The sequence below is a fragment of the Otolemur garnettii genome, unplaced genomic scaffold, assembly GCF_000181295.1.
Source record: "Otolemur garnettii isolate 467f Iridium unplaced genomic scaffold, OtoGar3 scaffold00060, whole genome shotgun sequence".
NCBI classification, from domain to species: domain Eukaryota; kingdom Metazoa; phylum Chordata; class Mammalia; order Primates; family Galagidae; genus Otolemur; species Otolemur garnettii.
Genome location: NW_003852455.1, coordinates 9,999,204 through 10,006,100, shown reverse-complemented (window position 1 = coordinate 10,006,100; position 6,897 = coordinate 9,999,204). Strand labels below are relative to the sequence as shown.

The 6,897-nt window shown below is 46.3% G+C and overlaps 1 long non-coding RNA gene across 1 annotated transcript; it reads left to right on the top strand.

Annotated features, from left to right (window-relative positions):
- Positions 1–1,617: 1,617 nt before the first annotated feature.
- Positions 1,618–6,656, top strand: LOC111726286. Its single transcript, XR_002774095.1, has 3 exons — positions 1,618–2,072; positions 5,262–5,327; positions 5,447–6,656. It is a non-coding gene; the product is annotated as an uncharacterized LOC111726286 (long non-coding RNA).
- Positions 6,657–6,897: the final 241 nt, after the last annotated feature.

Sequence of the window (6,897 nt, the reverse complement as noted above, 5' to 3'; positions counted from 1 at the left end):
TATTTCTAAGACTTACTATTCAGTGTGCATGTAGCACATGCATACATTGTCATAATCCCATTCAGTCCTGTAAGTTGAATGTTGTCTCCATGTTTATTTTATTTTGAGACAGAGTCTCACTTTATCACCCTCGATAGAATGCTGTGGGCAGCGTCACACAGCTCACAGCAACCTCCAATTCCTGGGCTTAGGTGATTCTCTTGCCTCAGCCTCCCGAGTAGCTGGGACCATAGGTGCTTACCACAATGCCCAGCTATCTTTTTGTTGCTGTTTGGCCAGGGCTGGGTTTGAACCTACCGCCCTCGGTAGATGGGGCCGGCGCCCTACTCCCTAAGCCACAAGTGCTGCCCAGTCTCCATGTTTATTGATGATAAAACTGAATGCCAGAAAGTAAATGGCACCTGGGCCTGAAGTCACACAGCTAGTGACAGGTTCCCGCCAATAGACCTAGTCAACTCTGAGCTCCAGCTCTTCCCACTCCAGCACACAGCAGAGGCCTTGCCTGAGCCTGCCCTCCTCAGAGGCCAGGGTCAGCACTGAGAAAGGAGAAAACATCAGTTCCTGAGGTCACTGTACTCTGATGTAAGCTTACCGGAGGCCAGGGACCCTTGCATTAGTAGAAACCAGATCAAACTGTGGGGGTGTGTATTGGCTTATAGTTAATGGATAATAAAATATTTGTGTGCATATTGACTCATGACAAACAAGAACAACAAACACCATGAATTCACTTAGAGGAGCTCTAGATTGGAGTTTTAGGTTTAATTCCTAGCTGAATATGTGATCTGGGGCAGGACATCTGATTTCTCAGGAGTTTATTTACATTGTTTCAAGAAAGTGGGGTTTGAGGCTGGGTGCGGTGGCCCATGCCTGTAATCCTAGCACTCTGGGAGGCCAAGATGATAGCCTGAGCTCACTGGTTTGAGACCAGCCTGAGCAAGAGCAAGTCCCCGTCTCTAAAAAAAATAAATAAATACCCAGGTGCTGTGGGTAAAAAAATTAATAAATACCCAGCACCTGTAGTCTGGCTACTTGAGAGGCTGAGGCAAGAGAATTGCTTGAGCCCAAAAGTCTGAGGTTGCTGTGAGCTATGATGTCATGGCTCTCTGCCAAGGGTGACAAAGTGAGACTCTGTCTCAAAAAAAAACACAGAGGGGTTTGATCTACTGACTCTTTGAGGACTCTTCCATACTAACACTTTATGATTCTGTGATAAATTGCTCATAATGTTGTTGGGAAGTCCATGAGGAACAAATGTTACAATCAGATCCTGGTTCTGTTAATTTGGCAGATTGCCCGAGGTAAGGACACACACACTTTGGGGTGACACAATCGTCAAATGGGATGAAGAAACCTCCCGACAAAGCCTCAGGAGGATTAAGGGTAATCCCCTCACACTTAGCACAGGCCTGGCATGCAGTAGCGTTAATTCCCCTTCACTCCTTTGGTCCATGTGTGGGCAGTACTGATGCTAATGGAATTTGGCATTAAAGCTACCCATTGGGCGTGAAACCCATGAGAACTAGCGCCACTCAGTCAATGAAGCCGTGGGGAATGTGGCCACACCCCGAAATGGCTGGTAAAGGTGTTGGTTAGTTAACTTAAGAAGTGCCCAGGTCTGAGCAAGGTGCAGGGCGGCTCCTGAGAAAAGGATTCTACCTAATTAAAGTTTAGCCTTCTGCCTAGAGACCCTGCCTCTGACTCAGGATTCAGGGTGTATTTCTGGCTTGGGAACCCAGCTAACCGCCTGTATTGTTACCTGATGTTCTGAAGTGACAATGTATCTGTTTGCAGGATATAAAAGGACAATCAGAGAAGAAGGACTTGTCAACATTTGTCCCGCCTTGCTGAGGAGATGCCAGGAGAGGTCTCCCTCTCTAGTGTGAATTAACAGACTGGCTTTGGTTTATACATCAGTCACTTGTGCATAGGGGCAGTGTGAGTCAGGCCCAGGCCTGCTCGGGAAAGCCTAACATGTGACTGCAAAGCTGTGGCCTGGCCTTGGGTGCTGCTTCCTGAGAGGACTGTGTCTAGGACATCCTTGACATCTCTTGTCTTAAACCAGCACGACTGTGAGTATGAGGTGTGGGTTGGAGATTCTACCTGCCACTTCTGTTCTTTTAAAATCCCTTTGCTGAGGGACTGAGGGCAAACTGTGTGCCAAGCGCTTCAAATGTAGGATTCCACCTGGTCTTCACATCCGTCCTATGAATTAACTGTGGCCCTCAGAGAAACTCATCCATGGTCACAGCTGAAGAGTGGTAGAGTTGGAATTTGAACCCCGTCTGTGCTTTTAGCCACACCACCATAGAGATTCTTGGAGGAATCCCATTTTTGATGCCAGAAGACAGATTTACCCCAGGGACATTTTTGATACTGAAAAATGTGCTCTAAACATTCTAATTTTTTTCATACATTGCTTAACTATAATTGATAAATATGATTACAGTGGCTCACACCTGTAATCCTGGCACTTACAGGACTAAATGGGATTATGACACATGTATGTATGTGATACATGCCCAGCCAATAGTAAGTCTTAAAAATAGGTAATTTTTTTCTTCTTGATAGAAATTGATATAATGATATAGATTGATAAAGAAATTTTGAATATAATTGATAAAGAGAGGCTGGGCACAGTGGCTCATGCCTGTAGCACTCTGGGAGGCTGAGCCAGTGGATTGCTTGAACTCAGGAGTTCAAGACCATCCTGAGCAAGTGTGAGACCCAATCTCTAAAAATAGCTGCGTGTGGTGGCAGATGCCTGTAGTCCCAGCTATTTGGGAGGCTGGGGTAAGAGGGTCGCTTGAGCCCAGGAGTTTGAGGTTGTTATGAGCTAGGACTCCTGTCGTGTAAAAAGGAAGGCAGTTGGAGTCTCTATGTCCTGAGGCTGCAGTGAGGGTTGATCACAGGGGAAGAGTGTGTAAGGTGCACTCAAACCCAAAGGCAACTGAGTAAGACTCCAACTCAGGGCACTCAAACCCAAGGCAACTGAGTAAGACTGTCTCAAAAATTTAAATAAACAAACAAACAAGTAAATAAAAAACGAGAGAGAGCGAGAGCGAGAGCGAGAGAGAGAGAGAGAGAGAGAGAGATATTCAAAACAAAGGGCACATCAGTAAGGAGTAGAGGACAAACTGCCAAAAGGGAGCCCTGAGGCTGCTGGGTGGGTTGGGGACAGCAATACCATCCAGGTTCCGAGGGCACAGCTGAGTGTTAGAAGGACAGGAAAAGGGGTCTGTGAGTCACATTTTCCTCTTTTGCTTCCCTCCCTGCCATGGATGGTCTCCCTGCCTTGCCTACCAGGCATACTCTCCTATTCATCCTTCAATCCCCAGAGTAAATGTTCCCTCCTCCAGGAAGCCTTTCTTGACTTCCACAGCAGAACTTGTTTCTCCCATGGTGCTTTTCTGATACCTACTCCTTGAGGGCAAGAACTGTACCTGCCTTCTCTGAAGCCACGTAGGTTGGATGCAAAACCTGGCTGTGAGAACTTGGGCAAACTATTCAACCTCTTTGTTCCTTAGTTCCTTTTCTGCATAATAGGAATAGTCCAGGGATCTGCAGGCCTGGGTTGGTCATGGCTTAAATGGGGGAGAAACCCAGAGTGCTTGGAATGGGAAGGGTGTGTATTGAGAACCCACCAGGGTTACGTATAATGCTGGGCCTCGGAAGTGCACGGAGGGAAAAATGTTCCCTCAGTGTTTGTGGAAGGACGAAAAGATAAAGGGAGGAAAGGGAGGAAAGAGAAACACACCAAGCAGCTGCAGAGTCCATCATTAGCCAGGCCAGCAGCTGCCTGATATTTCGGAGCTGGGCTGGTGTCTAATTTTTCTAAGTACACACCCTGCCCTCTCAGGCCAAGACTTGGTGCCTATAATTCTAACCCCACCAAGACCTAATCCCGTGCGCTGCACCCAGCTCTGCACCAAACAATGCTGCTCCTGTCTGACCTCTCTCAGCTGCTGCGCTGAGTCACCCCTGTGAAAGGAGAGGGGCGGGCAGGGCGCAGCAGGGAGGCCCCCTGCATCCACTTCCTGGGCTCTAGGAAAATCCGCCCTGTTTCTCCTGACCTGGTTCACCTGGAGGTGAATCTGCTCATGTGTGACCACTTCCCTGTTGCTGGACCAGGCAAAGGCCATGGCAGAGTCATGTAGGAATCTGAACTGTGTGAGACAAGGGGAGGGCACCGGTACAGTCACAGCACTGACAGCAGACGCCGTCTCCAGATGTCCAGGAGTCAGGGCCGTGCTCAGCACCTTAAACACACTTCCCCTGTGATCAGCCCTCACGGCTGTCTCAGGAGATGGAGACTCCAATGCCTTCCTTTTTACACAGCAGGAATCTGAGGCTCCTGTGGTCTAGACCTGGGCTGGGCTGTCTAATAAGGTGGCCACAGCTGACTCTTGAGCACCTGAAATTGCCTAATCTGTATTGAGACATGCTGTAGCATGAAACAAAGAATGTTCGTAATCTTTTATAATAATCATAAACTATTGTTAAAATTAATTTCCTCTATTTCTCTTTTAAATTTTTTTTATTTCAAAATATTAAGGGGGTACAGATGCTTTTGATGAATGCTTTAAGTCAGGGCTATAAATGTGCCCATCACCCAAAGAGTGTTCATTGTACCTGATAGGGGGGATTTAGCCCTCCCCCCCCCGCTTGATTTCCAATAACTTTTACTTCCCTCTGTGCACAGGTGTGCCCATCAGTTAGTTCCAATTTATTAGAAAGTACCTGTGGTGTTTGTTTTCCCATTCTTGGGATACTTAACTTAGAATAATGGTCTTCAGTTCCTCTTCCCAAATTGCTGCAAAAGGCATGAATTCATCCTCTTTTGAGGCTGAGTAATATTCCATGGCATACATATACTACATGGTGTTAATCCGTCCATTCATGAATTGACAGGTATGTGGGTTGATTCCACATCTTTGCAATTGTGAATTATGCTGCAATAAACATTCAAGTGCACATGTCTTTCTAAAAGAAGATTGTTTTCCCTTTGGGTGCATACCCGGTTGTAGGATTGCTGGATCAAATGGCAGGTCTACTTTAAGTTCTTTGAGAAATCTCCATACTGTTTGTGGTACTAATTTGCAGTCTCACCAACAGTGTATAAGCATTCCTTTCTCTCTGCATCCATGCCAGCATCTCTTGTTTTTGAATGTTTTACTAAAAGCCATTTCAACAGGAATAAGGTGATATCTCACTGCAGTTTTTATCTACATTTCTGTTTCCTTTTTATGTATTTAATGCAGTTGCTAGAAAACTTGGAGTTAAACATGTGACTTGCACTGTATTTCTACTGGACAGCAGTGGAGAAGGTAATTGCCCTACACCAGAGCCAAGCTTCAAACCCAGATTGATCTGTCTCCAAAGCCTTGCTGTTTATGCCTACACTAAAACTAAACTTCCATACTGATGCTAAGTTGTTCCCACACAGGATGGGACCAAACACCAGTGTACCTGGGTGGGGCTTCCAAGGAAAGAGGAACGATGTTCTCCTCCTGCACACACGGATGCAACTGTATGTGTGTGTGCACAGGTGGGGAGGACTGTTGCATTACAGAGACAGAAGCTAAAGTCTGGCACACCTATAGTGTCTCAGGCCCTCTACCACGCAGTGGCCATGGTGGCATATAAACTCCAGACTGTCTGACTCCACAGACTGGCCTCTTCCCCTGCTGCCTCTCCCAGGCCTCCTGGACTCCACATCCCAGAAGGAGGCTGGGCTCAGGTTGGGTGAGGTCCCTGGGCAGAGGTATGCAGGTTCCATCTTATCAGACCTTTTAATCTGTCCGTTTGAGTCCAACCTTTCATTTTAGTGGCACTAATGACCTTCACCTATCTAAATCTGCTACACTTCCCCAAGCCCCAAATCTTTTTTCCTCCTGTTCCAGCCCCTCTCTGTTCCTGTGTGTTCAGGTCTCACATTCTCTCCCACCTCTTAAATGTTCCGTCTCCTAACACTGTTGCATTGGGGATAAAGTCCCAAAACATGAACTTTGGCAGGCTGTCGCAGGCTGTATCCTGAGCTTATAATCCTTACTAACCCTTGACACCCCAGAGTCAACCCCTGGCATGGTGACATTTCTCAGTAAGTGCTTGTTGAAATAGTAGTAGTTATGATTACAGAATGGCTACCACTGCGTTCCAAGTGCTCGTCTAGCCCTTCATGTGGATAATCTCTAAGGCAGTGCAATAATTAGCTGAGCAATGGTGCCTGAGGTTTATAGTACATAACACATTGTTGACCAGTCACAAGTTACCCAGTAACGTGGATAGTTTCTGTGAAAAATTGCCAGTCCACAATGTGTTAAGATGTTAGAGATGTGAAGTGAGTCTATGTTATAAGCAGCTGAGAGATCAGGAGGGGAGAAAGAATAAAACAGGCTGAATTTGGGACAGCTGGGGATTGAGACTGGGAGAAATCAACCAGGGATTAGCTGCTATGTTAACATGTTATGAACTGGCAATTTTAGATAGAAACTATCCATGTTACCTGGTAACTCATGAACCATCAAAAATGTGTTCACTGACTCCCCAAGTTCACTAGTTGGTAATTAAAATAACTATAATGTCTGGCTATAATGTTTAGTCTAATGAGAAGAACTCTGGTGGTTCCTGCCTATAATCGTAGCACTCTGGGAGGCCAAGGCAGGTGGATTGCTTGAGCTTAGGAATTGAAGACCAGCCTGAGCAAAGTAAGACCCTGTATCTGCTAAAAATAGAAAAATTAACTGGGCGTTGGGGTGGGTACCTGTAGTCCTAGCTACTTGGGAGTGAGCCAAGATGATTGCTTGAGCCCAAGAGTATGAGGTTGCTGTGAACCGAGATGATGCCATGGCACTCTACCCTGGGTGACAGAGTAAGACTCTCTCAAAACAAAAAAAC